The sequence below is a fragment of the Schistocerca cancellata genome, chromosome 6 (assembly GCF_023864275.1).
Source record: "Schistocerca cancellata isolate TAMUIC-IGC-003103 chromosome 6, iqSchCanc2.1, whole genome shotgun sequence".
NCBI lineage: Eukaryota > Metazoa > Arthropoda > Insecta > Orthoptera > Acrididae > Schistocerca > Schistocerca cancellata.
This window is the reverse complement of record NC_064631.1, coordinates 3844701-3857317: the sequence shown is the minus strand read 5'-3', so window position 1 is coordinate 3857317 and position 12617 is coordinate 3844701. Positions and strand designations below refer to the sequence as shown.

The window sequence follows — 12617 nt, the reverse complement described above, 5'->3', positions numbered from 1 at the left end:
TGGACCACGACCCGAGCGGCAGCGAGCGGCAGTCGAGCAAAGTCGGGACAAGTCGGGACGGGGTCAGGGACAGGGATAGGAATGGTGCGAATGCACTGCAAACTACGCAGACACCTGGTGTGAGGCGAGGCGAGGCGAGGCGAGGAAGCCCACATCGTACCAGTGGGCCCTCCAGCACGACACTGCCACACCCCGCACAGGCCCTCCGCTGAACACCAGGGACAAGATTCGTCCTCCGCTAGTGTCGAAGGCCGCACGCACCCAGCGAATGACAGGGGGTGCAACGAGCAGCAGTGCGTCTCACACACGCGGCGGTGCGCCCGCCAATTCGGCCGTCACTCTGCTGGGACGCCGGGCGCGCCTCCCCGCGCCGTCCTCGAGGAACTGGCGGTTGCGGAAGGAAGCGCTTTCGTCAAATGCGGCCGAAAACTAACATTTTGTGTGTTGGGAGAAAAGCCGAACGCGAATTCTGCCGTGCTCCTACATTAGATGAGCGCCAACGGCCATACCATGATGAATACACCGGTTCTCGTCCGATCACCGAAGTTAAGCATCATCGGGCCCGGCTAGTACTTGGATGGGTGACCGCCTGGGAAACCCGGGTGCTGTTGGCTCCCTTCCTGTTTTTTTTTTTTTGTAATGTCGCCAGCCCAATTTTCAAACTACCTTTCTGTTGTGACAAAGATGCTTCCTTAAGCCTTTTAAACTACTGTAATGGTACGAAAATGCAGTAATTAACTCAGTTTGAGGGAGAATGTGCTAACCAAGTTTGCCAAGAAGACTTTGAAAACGACAAAACACTACGAATCGGCAGGTGATTTCTGAAATACGTCACCGCCTATTGTTGTGTAGGTGTGTTGAGTTCCAAATTTGATTTGTAACCACGAACTTATTCCTTAGTCGTCTCGTCTCGTCTCGTCTCGTCCCGCAGACGTTTGTCGTGCTTGCGCTGTCATATGGACCACGACCCGAGCGGCAGCGAGCGGCAGTCGAGCAAAGTCGGGACAAGTCGGGACGGGGTCAGGGACAGGGATAGGAATGGTGCGAATGCACTGCAAACTACGCAGACACCTGGTGTGAGGCGAGGCGAGGCGAGGCGAGGAAGCCCACATCGTACCAGTGGGCCCTCCAGCACGACACTGCCACACCCCGCACAGGCCCTCCGCTGAACACCAGGGACAAGATTCGTCCTCCGCTAGTGTCGAAGGCCGCACGCACCCAGCGAATGACAGGGGGTGCAACGAGCAGCAGTGCGTCTCACACACGCGGCGGTGCGCCCGCCAATTCGGCCGTCACTCTGCTGGGACGCCGGGCGCGCCTCCCCGCGCCGTCCTCGAGGAACTGGCGGTTGCGGAAGGAAGCGCTTTCGTCAAATGCGGCCGAAAACTAACATTTTGTGTGTTGGGAGAAAAGCCGAACGCGAATTCTGCCGTGCTCCTACATTAGATGAGCGCCAACGGCCATACCATGATGAATACACCGGTTCTCGTCCGATCACCGAAGTTAAGCATCATCGGGCCCGGCTAGTACTTGGATGGGTGACCGCCTGGGAAACCCGGGTGCTGTTGGCTCCCTTCCTGTTTTTTTTTTTTTTTTGTAATGTCGCCAGCCCAATTTTCAAACTACCTTTCTGTTGTGACAAAGATGCTTCCTTAAGCCTTTTAAACTACTGTAATGGTACGAAAATGCAGTAATTAACTCAGTTTGAGGGAGAATGTGCTAACCAAGTTTGCCAAGAAGACTTTGAAAACGACAAAACAGTACGAATCGGCAGGTGATTTCTGAAATACGTCACCGCCTATTCTTGTGTAGGAGTGTAGAGTTCCAAATTTGATTTGTAACCACGAATTTATTCCTTAGTCGTCTCGTCTCGTCTCGTCTCGTCCCGCAGACGTTTGTCGTGCTTGCGCTGTCATATGGACCACGACCCGAGCGGCAGCGAGCGGCAGTCGAGCAAAGTCGGGACAAGTCGGGACGGGGTCAGGGACAGGGATAGGAATGGTGCGAATGCACTGCAAACTACGCAGACACCTGGTGTGAGGCGTGGCGAGGCGAGGCGAGGAAGCCCACATCGTACCAGTGGGCCCTCCAGCACGACACTGCCACACCCCGCACAGGCCCTCCGCTGAACACCAGGGACAAGATTCGTCCTCCGCTAGTGTCGAAGGCCGCACGCACCCAGCGAATGACAGGGGGTGCAACGAGCAGCAGTGCGTCTCACACACGCGGCGGTGCGCCCGCCAATTCGGCCGTCACTCTGCTGGGACGCCGGGCGCGCCTCCCCGCGCCGTCCTCGAGGAACTGGCGGTTGCGGAAGGAAGCGCTTTCGTCAAATGCGGCCGAAAACTAACATTTTGTGTGTTGGGAGAAAAGCCGAACGCGAATTCTGCCGTGCTCCTACATTAGATGAGCGCCAACGGCCATACCATGATGAATACACCGGTTCTCGTCCGATCACCGAAGTTAAGCATCATCGGGCCCGGCTAGTACTTGGATGGGTGACCGCCTGGGAAACCCGGGTGCTGTTGGCTCCCTTCCTGTTTTTTTTTTTTTGTAATGTCGCCAGCCCAATTTTCAAACTACCTTTCTGTTGTGACAAAGATGCTTCCTTAAGCCTTTTAAACTACTGTAATGGTACGAAAATGCAGTAATTAACTCAGTTTGAGGGAGAATGTGCTAACCAAGTTTGCCAAGAAGACTTTGAAAACGACAAAACAGTACGAATCGGCAGGTGATTTCTGAAATACGTCACCGCCTATTCTTGTGTAGGAGTGTAGAGTTCCAAATTTGATTTGTAACCACGAATTTATTCCTTAGTCGTCTCGTCTCGTCTCGTCTCGTCTCGTCCCGCAGACGTTTGTCGTGCTTGCGCTGTCATATGGACCACGACCCGAGCGGCAGCGAGCGGCAGTCGAGCAAAGTCGGGACAAGTCGGGACGGGGTCAGGGACAGGGATAGGAATGGTGCGAATGCACTGCAAACTACGCAGACACCTGGTGTGAGGCGTGGCGAGGCGAGGCGAGGAAGCCCACATCGTACCAGTGGGCCCTCCAGCACGACACTGCCACACCCCGCACAGGCCCTCCGCTGAACACCAGGGACAAGATTCGTCCTCCGCTAGTGTCGAAGGCCGCACGCACCCAGCGAATGACAGGGGGTGCAACGAGCAGCAGTGCGTCTCACACACGCGGCGGTGCGCCCGCCAATTCGGCCGTCACTCTGCTGGGACGCCGGGCGCGCCTCCCCGCGCCGTCCTCGAGGAACTGGCGGTTGCGGAAGGAAGCGCTTTCGTCAAATGCGGCCGAAAACTAACATTTTGTGTGTTGGGAGAAAAGCCGAACGCGAATTCTGCCGTGCTCCTACATTAGATGAGCGCCAACGGCCATACCATGATGAATACACCGGTTCTCGTCCGATCACCGAAGTTAAGCATCATCGGGCCCGGCTAGTACTTGGATGGGTGACCGCCTGATAAACCCGGGTGCTGTTGGCTCCCTTCCTGTTTTTTTTTTTTTGTAATGTCGCCAGCCCAATTTTCAAACTACCTTTCTGTTGTGACAAAGATGCTTCCTTAAGCCTTTTAAACTACTGTAATGGTACGAAAATGCAGTAATTAACTCAGTTTGAGGGAGAATGTGCTAACCAAGTTTGCCAAGAAGACTTTGAAAACGACAAAACAGTACGAATCGGCAGGTGATTTCTGAAATACGTCACCGCCTATTCTTGTGTAGGAGTGTAGAGTTCCAAATTTGATTTGTAACCACGAATTTATTCCTTAGTCGTCTCGTCTCGTCTCGTCTCGTCTCGTCCCGCAGACGTTTGTCGTGCTTGCGCTGTCATATGGACCACGACCCGAGCGGCAGCGAGCGGCAGTCGAGCAAAGTCGGGACAAGTCGGGACGGGGTCAGGGACAGGGATAGGAATGGTGCGAATGCACTGCAAACTACGCAGACACCTGGTGTGAGGCGAGGCGAGGCGAGGCGAGGAAGCCCACATCGTACCAGTGGGCCCTCCAGCACGACACTGCCACACCCCGCACAGGCCCTCCGCTGAACACCAGGGACAAGATTCGTCCTCCGCTAGTGTCGAAGGCCGCACGCACCCAGCGAATGACAGGGGGTGCAACGAGCAGCAGTGCGTCTCACACACGCGGCGGTGCGCCCGCCAATTCGGCCGTCACTCTGCTGGGACGCCGGGCGCGCCTCCCCGCGCCGTCCTCGAGGAACTGGCGGTTGCGGAAGGAAGCGCTTTCGTCAAATGCGGCCGAAAACTAACATTTTGTGTGTTGGGAGAAAAGCCGAACGCGAATTCTGCCGTGCTCCTACATTAGATGAGCGCCAACGGCCATACCATGATGAATACACCGGTTCTCGTCCGATCACCGAAGTTAAGCATCATCGGGCCCGGCTAGTACTTGGATGGGTGACCGCCTGGGAAACCCGGGTGCTGTTGGCTCCCTTCCTGTTTTTTTTTTTTTTGTAATGTCGCCAGCCCAATTTTCAAACTACCTTTCTGTTGTGACAAAGATGCTTCCTTAAGCCTTTTAAACTACTGTAATGGTACGAAAATGCAGTAATTAACTCAGTTTGAGGGAGAATGTGCTAACCAAGTTTGCCAAGAAGACTTTGAAAACGACAAAACACTACGAATCGGCAGGTGATTTCTGAAATACGTCACCGCCTATTGTTGTGTAGGTGTGTTGAGTTCCAAATTTGATTTGTAACCACGAACTTATTCCTTAGTCGTCTCGTCTCGTCTCGTCTCGTCCCGCAGACGTTTGTCGTGCTTGCGCTGTCATATGGACCACGACCCGAGCGGCAGCGAGCGGCAGTCGAGCAAAGTCGGGACAAGTCGGGACGGGGTCAGGGACAGGGATAGGAATGGTGCGAATGCACTGCAAACTACGCAGACACCTGGTGTGAGGCGAGGCGAGGCGAGGCGAGGAAGCCCACATCGTACCAGTGGGCCCTCCAGCACGACACTGCCACACCCCGCACAGGCCCTCCGCTGAACACCAGGGACAAGATTCGTCCTCCGCTAGTGTCGAAGGCCGCACGCACCCAGCGAATGACAGGGGGTGCAACGAGCAGCAGTGCGTCTCACACACGCGGCGGTGCGCCCGCCAATTCGGCCGTCACTCTGCTGGGACGCCGGGCGCGCCTCCCCGCGCCGTCCTCGAGGAACTGGCGGTTGCGGAAGGAAGCGCTTTCGTCAAATGCGGCCGAAAACTAACATTTTGTGTGTTGGGAGAAAAGCCGAACGCGAATTCTGCCGTGCTCCTACATTAGATGAGCGCCAACGGCCATACCATGATGAATACACCGGTTCTCGTCCGATCACCGAAGTTAAGCATCATCGGGCCCGGCTAGTACTTGGATGGGTGACCGCCTGGGAAACCCAGGTGCTGTTGGCTCCCTTCCTGTTTTTTTTTTTTTGTAATGTCGCCAGCCCAATTTTCAAACTACCTTTCTGTTGTGACAAAGATGCTTCCTTAAGCCTTTTAAACTACTGTAATGGTACGAAAATGCAGTAATTAACTCAGTTTGAGGGAGAATGTGCTAACCAAGTTTGCCAAGAAGACTTTGAAAACGACAAAACAGTACGAATCGGCAGGTGATTTCTGAAATACGTCACCGCCTATTCTTGTGTAGGAGTGTAGAGTTCCAAATTTGATTTGTAACCACGAATTTATTCCTTAGTCGTCTCGTCTCGTCTCGTCTCGTCTCGTCCCGCAGACGTTTGTCGTGCTTGCGCTGTCATATGGACCACGACCCGAGCGGCAGCGAGCGGCAGTCGAGCAAAGTCGGGACAAGTCGGGACGGGGTCAGGGACAGGGATAGGAATGGTGCGAATGCACTGCAAACTACGCAGACACCTGGTGTTAGGCGAGGCGAGGCGAGGCGAGGAAGCCCACATCGTACCAGTGGGCCCTCCAGCACGACACTGCCACACCCCGCACAGGCCCTCCGCTGAACACCAGGGACAAGATTCGTCCTCCGCTAGTGTCGAAGGCCGCACGCACCCAGCGAATGACAGGGGGTGCAACGAGCAGCAGTGCGTCTCACACACGCGGCGGTGCGCCCGCCAATTCGGCCGTCACTCTGCTGGGACGCCGGGCGCGCCTCCCCGCGCCGTCCTCGAGGAACTGGCGGTTGCGGAAGGAAGCGCTTTCGTCAAATGCGGCCGAAAACTAACATTTTGTGTGTTGGGAGAAAAGCCGAACGCGAATTCTGCCGTGCTCCTACATTAGATGAGCGCCAACGGCCATACCATGATGAATACACCGGTTCTCGTCCGATCACCGAAGTTAAGCATCATCGGGCCCGGCTAGTACTTGGATGGGTGACCGCCTGGGAAACCCGGGTGCTGTTGGCTCCCTTCCTGTTTTTTTTTTTTTGTAATGTCGCCAGCCCAATTTTCAAACTACCTTTCTGTTGTGACAAAGATGCTTCCTTAAGCCTTTTAAACTACTGTAATGGTACGAAAATGCAGTAATTAACTCAGTTTGAGGGAGAATGTGCTAACCAAGTTTGCCAAGAAGACTTTGAAAACGACAAAACACTACGAATCGGCAGGTGATTTCTGAAATACGTCACCGCCTATTGTTGTGTAGGTGTGTTGAGTTCCAAATTTGATTTGTAACCACGAACTTATTCCTTAGTCGTCTCGTCTCGTCTCGTCTCGTCCCGCAGACGTTTGTCGTGCTTGCGCTGTCATATGGACCACGACCCGAGCGGCAGCGAGCGGCAGTCGAGCAAAGTCGGGACAAGTCGGGACGGGGTCAGGGACAGGGATAGGAATGGTGCGAATGCACTGCAAACTACGCAGACACCTGGTGTGAGGCGAGGCGAGGCGAGGCGAGGAAGCCCACATCGTACCAGTGGGCCCTCCAGCACGACACTGCCACACCCCGCACAGGCCCTCCGCTGAACACCAGGGACAAGATTCGTCCTCCGCTAGTGTCGAAGGCCGCACGCACCCAGCGAATGACAGGGGGTGCAACGAGCAGCAGTGCGTCTCACACACGCGGCGGTGCGCCCGCCAATTCGGCCGTCACTCTGCTGGGACGCCGGGCGCGCCTCCCCGCGCCGTCCTCGAGGAACTGGCGGTTGCGGAAGGAAGCGCTTTCGTCAAATGCGGCCGAAAACTAACATTTTGTGTGTTGGGAGAAAAGCCGAACGCGAATTCTGCCGTGCTCCTACATTAGATGAGCGCCAACGGCCATACCATGATGAATACACCGGTTCTCGTCCGATCACCGAAGTTAAGCATCATCGGGCCCGGCTAGTACTTGGATGGGTGACCGCCTGGGAAACCCAGGTGCTGTTGGCTCCCTTCCTGTTTTTTTTTTTTTTGTAATGTCGCCAGCCCAATTTTCAAACTACCTTTCTGTTGTGACAAAGATGCTTCCTTAAGCCTTTTAAACTACTGTAATGGTACGAAAATGCAGTAATTAACTCAGTTTGAGGGAGAATGTGCTAACCAAGTTTGCCAAGAAGACTTTGAAAACGACAAAACAGTACGAATCGGCAGGTGATTTCTGAAATACGTCACCGCCTATTCTTGTGTAGGAGTGTAGAGTTCCAAATTTGATTTGTAACCACGAATTTATTCCTTAGTCGTCTCGTCTCGTCTCGTCTCGTCTCGTCCCGCAGACGTTTGTCGTGCTTGCGCTGTCATATGGACCACGACCCGAGCGGCAGCGAGCGGCAGTCGAGCAAAGTCGGGACAAGTCGGGACGGGGTCAGGGACAGGGATAGGAATGGTGCGAATGCACTGCAAACTACGCAGACACCTGGTGTGAGGCGAGGCGAGGCGAGGCGAGGAAGCCCACATCGTACCAGTGGACCCTCCAGCACGACACTGCCACACCCCGCACAGGCCCTCCGCTGAACACCAGGGACAAGATTCGTCCTCCGCTAGTGTCGAAGGCCGCACGCACCCAGCGAATGACAGGGGGTGCAACGAGCAGCAGTGCGTCTCACACACGCGGCGGTGCGCCCGCCAATTCGGCCGTCACTCTGCTGGGACGCCGGGCGCGCCTCCCCGCGCCGTCCTCGAGGAACTGGCGGTTGCGGAAGGAAGCGCTTTCGTCAAATGCGTCCGAAAACTAACATTTTGTGTGTTGGGAGAAAAGCCGAACGCGAATTCTGCCGTGCTCCTACATTAGATGAGCGCCAACGGCCATACCATGATGAATACACCGGTTCTCGTCCGATCACCGAAGTTAAGCATCATCGGGCCCGGCTAGTACTTGGATGGGTGACCGCCTGGGAAACCCAGGTGCTGTTGGCTCCCTTCCTGTTTTTTTTTTTTTGTAATGTCGCCAGCCCAATTTTCAAACTACCTTTCTGTTGTGACAAAGATGCTTCCTTAAGCCTTTTAAACTACTGTAATGGTACGAAAATGCAGTAATTAACTCAGTTTGAGGGAGAATGTGCTAACCAAGTTTGCCAAGAAGACTTTGAAAACGACAAAACAGTACGAATCGGCAGGTGATTTCTGAAATACGTCACCGCCTATTCTTGTGTAGGAGTGTAGAGTTCCAAATTTGATTTGTAACCACGAATTTATTCCTTAGTCGTCTCGTCTCGTCTCGTCTCGTCTCGTCCCGCAGACGTTTGTCGTGCTTGCGCTGTCATATGGACCACGACCCGAGCGGCAGCGAGCGGCAGTCGAGCAAAGTCGGGACAAGTCGGGACGGGGTCAGGGACAGGGATAGGAATGGTGCGAATGCACTGCAAACTACGCAGACACCTGGTGTTAGGCGAGGCGAGGCGAGGCGAGGAAGCCCACATCGTACCAGTGGGCCCTCCAGCACGACACTGCCACACCCCGCACAGGCCCTCCGCTGAACACCAGGGACAAGATTCGTCCTCCGCTAGTGTCGAAGGCCGCACGCACCCAGCGAATGACAGGGGGTGCAACGAGCAGCAGTGCGTCTCACACACGCGGCGGTGCGCCCGCCAATTCGGCCGTCACTCTGCTGGGACGCCGGGCGCGCCTCCCCGCGCCGTCCTCGAGGAACTGGCGGTTGCGGAAGGAAGCGCTTTCGTCAAATGCGGCCGAAAACTAACATTTTGTGTGTTGGGAGAAAAGCCGAACGCGAATTCTGCCGTGCTCCTACATTAGATGAGCGCCAACGGCCATACCATGATGAATACACCGGTTCTCGTCCGATCACCGAAGTTAAGCATCATCGGGCCCGGCTAGTACTTGGATGGGTGACCGCCTGGGAAACCCGGGTGCTGTTGGCTCCCTTCCTGTTTTTTTTTTTTTGTAATGTCGCCAGCCCAATTTTCAAACTACCTTTCTGTTGTGACAAAGATGCTTCCTTAAGCCTTTTAAACTACTGTAATGGTACGAAAATGCAGTAATTAACTCAGTTTGAGGGAGAATGTGCTAACCAAGTTTGCCAAGAAGACTTTGAAAACGACAAAACACTACGAATCGGCAGGTGATTTCTGAAATACGTCACCGCCTATTGTTGTGTAGGTGTGTTGAGTTCCAAATTTGATTTGTAACCACGAACTTATTCCTTAGTCGTCTCGTCTCGTCTCGTCTCGTCCCGCAGACGTTTGTCGTGCTTGCGCTGTCATATGGACCACGACCCGAGCGGCAGCGAGCGGCAGTCGAGCAAAGTCGGGACAAGTCGGGACGGGGTCAGGGACAGGGATAGGAATGGTGCGAATGCACTGCAAACTACGCAGACACCTGGTGTGAGGCGAGGCGAGGCGAGGCGAGGAAGCCCACATCGTACCAGTGGGCCCTCCAGCACGACACTGCCACACCCCGCACAGGCCCTCCGCTGAACACCAGGGACAAGATTCGTCCTCCGCTAGTGTCGAAGGCCGCACGCACCCAGCGAATGACAGGGGGTGCAACGAGCAGCAGTGCGTCTCACACACGCGGCGGTGCGCCCGCCAATTCGGCCGTCACTCTGCTGGGACGCCGGGCGCGCCTCCCCGCGCCGTCCTCGAGGAACTGGCGGTTGCGGAAGGAAGCGCTTTCGTCAAATGCGGCCGAAAACTAACATTTTGTGTGTTGGGAGAAAAGCCGAACGCGAATTCTGCCGTGCTCCTACATTAGATGAGCGCCAACGGCCATACCATGATGAATACACCGGTTCTCGTCCGATCACCGAAGTTAAGCATCATCGGGCCCGGCTAGTACTTGGATGGGTGACCGCCTGGGAAACCCAGGTGCTGTTGGCTCCCTTCCTGTTTTTTTTTTTTTGTAATGTCGCCAGCCCAATTTTCAAACTACCTTTCTGTTGTGACAAAGATGCTTCCTTAAGCCTTTTAAACTACTGTAATGGTACGAAAATGCAGTAATTAACTCAGTTTGAGGGAGAATGTGCTAACCAAGTTTGCCAAGAAGACTTTGAAAACGACAAAACAGTACGAATCGGCAGGTGATTTCTGAAATACGTCACCGCCTATTCTTGTGTAGGAGTGTAGAGTTCCAAATTTGATTTGTAACCACGAATTTATTCCTTAGTCGTCTCGTCTCGTCTCGTCTCGTCTCGTCCCGCAGACGTTTGTCGTGCTTGCGCTGTCATATGGACCACGACCCGAGCGGCAGCGAGCGGCAGTCGAGCAAAGTCGGGACAAGTCGGGACGGGGTCAGGGACAGGGATAGGAATGGTGCGAATGCACTGCAAACTACGCAGACACCTGGTGTGAGGCGAGGCGAGGCGAGGCGAGGAAGCCCACATCGTACCAGTGGACCCTCCAGCACGACACTGCCACACCCCGCACAGGCCCTCCGCTGAACACCAGGGACAAGATTCGTCCTCCGCTAGTGTCGAAGGCCGCACGCACCCAGCGAATGACAGGGGGTGCAACGAGCAGCAGTGCGTCTCACACACGCGGCGGTGCGCCCGCCAATTCGGCCGTCACTCTGCTGGGACGCCGGGCGCGCCTCCCCGCGCCGTCCTCGAGGAACTGGCGGTTGCGGAAGGAAGCGCTTTCGTCAAATGCGTCCGAAAACTAACATTTTGTGTGTTGGGAGAAAAGCCGAACGCGAATTCTGCCGTGCTCCTACATTAGATGAGCGCCAACGGCCATACCATGATGAATACACCGGTTCTCGTCCGATCACCGAAGTTAAGCGTCATGGGGTCCGGCTAGTACTTGGATGGGTGACCGCCTGGGAAACCCGGGTGCTGTTGGCTCCCTTCCTGTTTTTTTTTTTTTGTAATGTCGCCAGCCCAATTTTCAAACTACCTTTCTGTTGTGACAAAGATGCTTCCTTAAGCCTTTTAAACTACTGTAACGGTACGAAAATGCAGTAATTAACTCAGTTTGAGGGAGAATGTGCTAACCAAGTTTGCCAAGAAGACTTTGAAAACGACAAAACAGTACGAATCGGCAGGTGATTTCTGAAATACGTCACCGCCTATTCTTGTGTAGGAGTGTAGAGTTCCAAATTTGATTTGTAACCACGAATTTATTCCTTAGTCGTCTCGTCTCGTCTCGTCTCGTCTCGTCCCGCAGACGTTTGTCGTGCTTGCGCTGTCATATGGACCACGACCCGAGCGGCAGCGAGCGGCAGTCGAGCAAAGTCGGGACAAGTCGGGACGGGGTCAGGGACAGGGATAGGAATGGTGCGAATGCACTGCAAACTACGCAGACACCTGGTGTTAGGCGAGGCGAGGCGAGGCGAGGAAGCCCACATCGTACCAGTGGGCCCTCCAGCACGACACTGCCACACCCCGCACAGGCCCTCCGCTGAACACCAGGGACAAGATTCGTCCTCCGCTAGTGTCGAAGGCCGCACGCACCCAGCGAATGACAGGGGGTGCAACGAGCAGCAGTGCGTCTCACACACGCGGCGGTGCGCCCGCCAATTCGGCCGTCACTCTGCTGGGACGCCGGGCGCGCCTCCCCGCGCCGTCCTCGAGGAACTGGCGGTTGCGGAAGGAAGCGCTTTCGTCAAATGCGGCCGAAAACTAACATTTTGTGTGTTGGGAGAAAAGCCGAACGCGAATTCTGCCGTGCTCCTACATTAGATGAGCGCCAACGGCCATACCATGATGAATACACCGGTTCTCGTCCGATCACCGAAGTTAAGCATCATCGGGCCCGGCTAGTACTTGGATGGGTGACCGCCTGGGAAACCCGGGTGCTGTTGGCTCCCTTCCTGTTTTTTTTTTTTGTAATGTCGCCAGCCCAATTTTCAAACTACCTTTCTGTTGTGACAAAGATGCTTCCTTAAGCCTTTTAAACTACTGTAATGGTACGAAAATGCAGTAATTAACTCAGTTTGAGGGAGAATGTGCTAACCAAGTTTGCCAAGAAGACTTTGAAAACGACAAAACACTACGAATCGGCAGGTGATTTCTGAAATACGTCACCGCCTATTGTTGTGTAGGTGTGTTGAGTTCCAAATTTGATTTGTAACCACGAACTTATTCCTTAGTCGTCTCGTCTCGTCTCGTCTCGTCCCGCAGACGTTTGTCGTGCTTGCGCTGTCATATGGACCACGACCCGAGCGGCAGCGAGCGGCAGTCGAGCAAAGTCGGGACAAGTCGGGACGGGGTCAGGGACAGGGATAGGAATGGTGCGAATGCACTGCAAACTACGCAGACACCTGGTGTGAGGCGAGGCGAGGCG

The 12617-nt window shown here is 54.8% G+C and overlaps 13 non-coding genes across 13 annotated transcripts; all 13 read left to right on the top strand.

Annotated features, from left to right (window-relative positions):
• Positions 1-495: 495 nt before the first annotated feature.
• On the top strand, positions 496-614 carry LOC126089107 (5S ribosomal RNA). The gene has a single exon (XR_007520448.1). It is a non-coding gene; the product is annotated as a 5S ribosomal RNA (ribosomal RNA).
• An 838-nt stretch (positions 615-1452) lies between these two features.
• Positions 1453-1571, top strand: LOC126089095 (5S ribosomal RNA). Its single transcript, XR_007520437.1, has one exon. It is a non-coding gene; the product is annotated as a 5S ribosomal RNA (ribosomal RNA).
• Positions 1572-2412: 841 nt separating this feature from the next.
• On the top strand, positions 2413-2531 carry LOC126089083 (5S ribosomal RNA). Its single transcript, XR_007520426.1, has one exon. It is a non-coding gene; the product is annotated as a 5S ribosomal RNA (ribosomal RNA).
• An 843-nt stretch (positions 2532-3374) lies between these two features.
• On the top strand, positions 3375-3493 carry LOC126089391 (5S ribosomal RNA). The gene has a single exon (XR_007520718.1). It is a non-coding gene; the product is annotated as a 5S ribosomal RNA (ribosomal RNA).
• Positions 3494-4336: 843 nt separating this feature from the next.
• On the top strand, positions 4337-4455 carry LOC126089072 (5S ribosomal RNA). Its single transcript, XR_007520415.1, has one exon. It is a non-coding gene; the product is annotated as a 5S ribosomal RNA (ribosomal RNA).
• Positions 4456-5294: 839 nt separating this feature from the next.
• LOC126089384 (5S ribosomal RNA) lies at positions 5295-5413 on the top strand. The gene has a single exon (XR_007520711.1). It is a non-coding gene; the product is annotated as a 5S ribosomal RNA (ribosomal RNA).
• Positions 5414-6256: 843 nt separating this feature from the next.
• On the top strand, positions 6257-6375 carry LOC126089060 (5S ribosomal RNA). The gene has a single exon (XR_007520404.1). It is a non-coding gene; the product is annotated as a 5S ribosomal RNA (ribosomal RNA).
• An 838-nt stretch (positions 6376-7213) lies between these two features.
• Positions 7214-7332, top strand: LOC126089267 (5S ribosomal RNA). The gene has a single exon (XR_007520599.1). It is a non-coding gene; the product is annotated as a 5S ribosomal RNA (ribosomal RNA).
• Positions 7333-8176: 844 nt separating this feature from the next.
• On the top strand, positions 8177-8295 carry LOC126089149 (5S ribosomal RNA). The gene has a single exon (XR_007520487.1). It is a non-coding gene; the product is annotated as a 5S ribosomal RNA (ribosomal RNA).
• Positions 8296-9138: 843 nt separating this feature from the next.
• On the top strand, positions 9139-9257 carry LOC126089049 (5S ribosomal RNA). Its single transcript, XR_007520393.1, has one exon. It is a non-coding gene; the product is annotated as a 5S ribosomal RNA (ribosomal RNA).
• Positions 9258-10095: 838 nt separating this feature from the next.
• LOC126089031 (5S ribosomal RNA) lies at positions 10096-10214 on the top strand. The gene has a single exon (XR_007520376.1). It is a non-coding gene; the product is annotated as a 5S ribosomal RNA (ribosomal RNA).
• Positions 10215-11057: 843 nt separating this feature from the next.
• LOC126089370 (5S ribosomal RNA) lies at positions 11058-11176 on the top strand. The gene has a single exon (XR_007520698.1). It is a non-coding gene; the product is annotated as a 5S ribosomal RNA (ribosomal RNA).
• Positions 11177-12019: 843 nt separating this feature from the next.
• Positions 12020-12138, top strand: LOC126089037 (5S ribosomal RNA). Its single transcript, XR_007520382.1, has one exon. It is a non-coding gene; the product is annotated as a 5S ribosomal RNA (ribosomal RNA).
• The last annotated feature ends 479 nt before the right edge of the window (positions 12139-12617 follow it).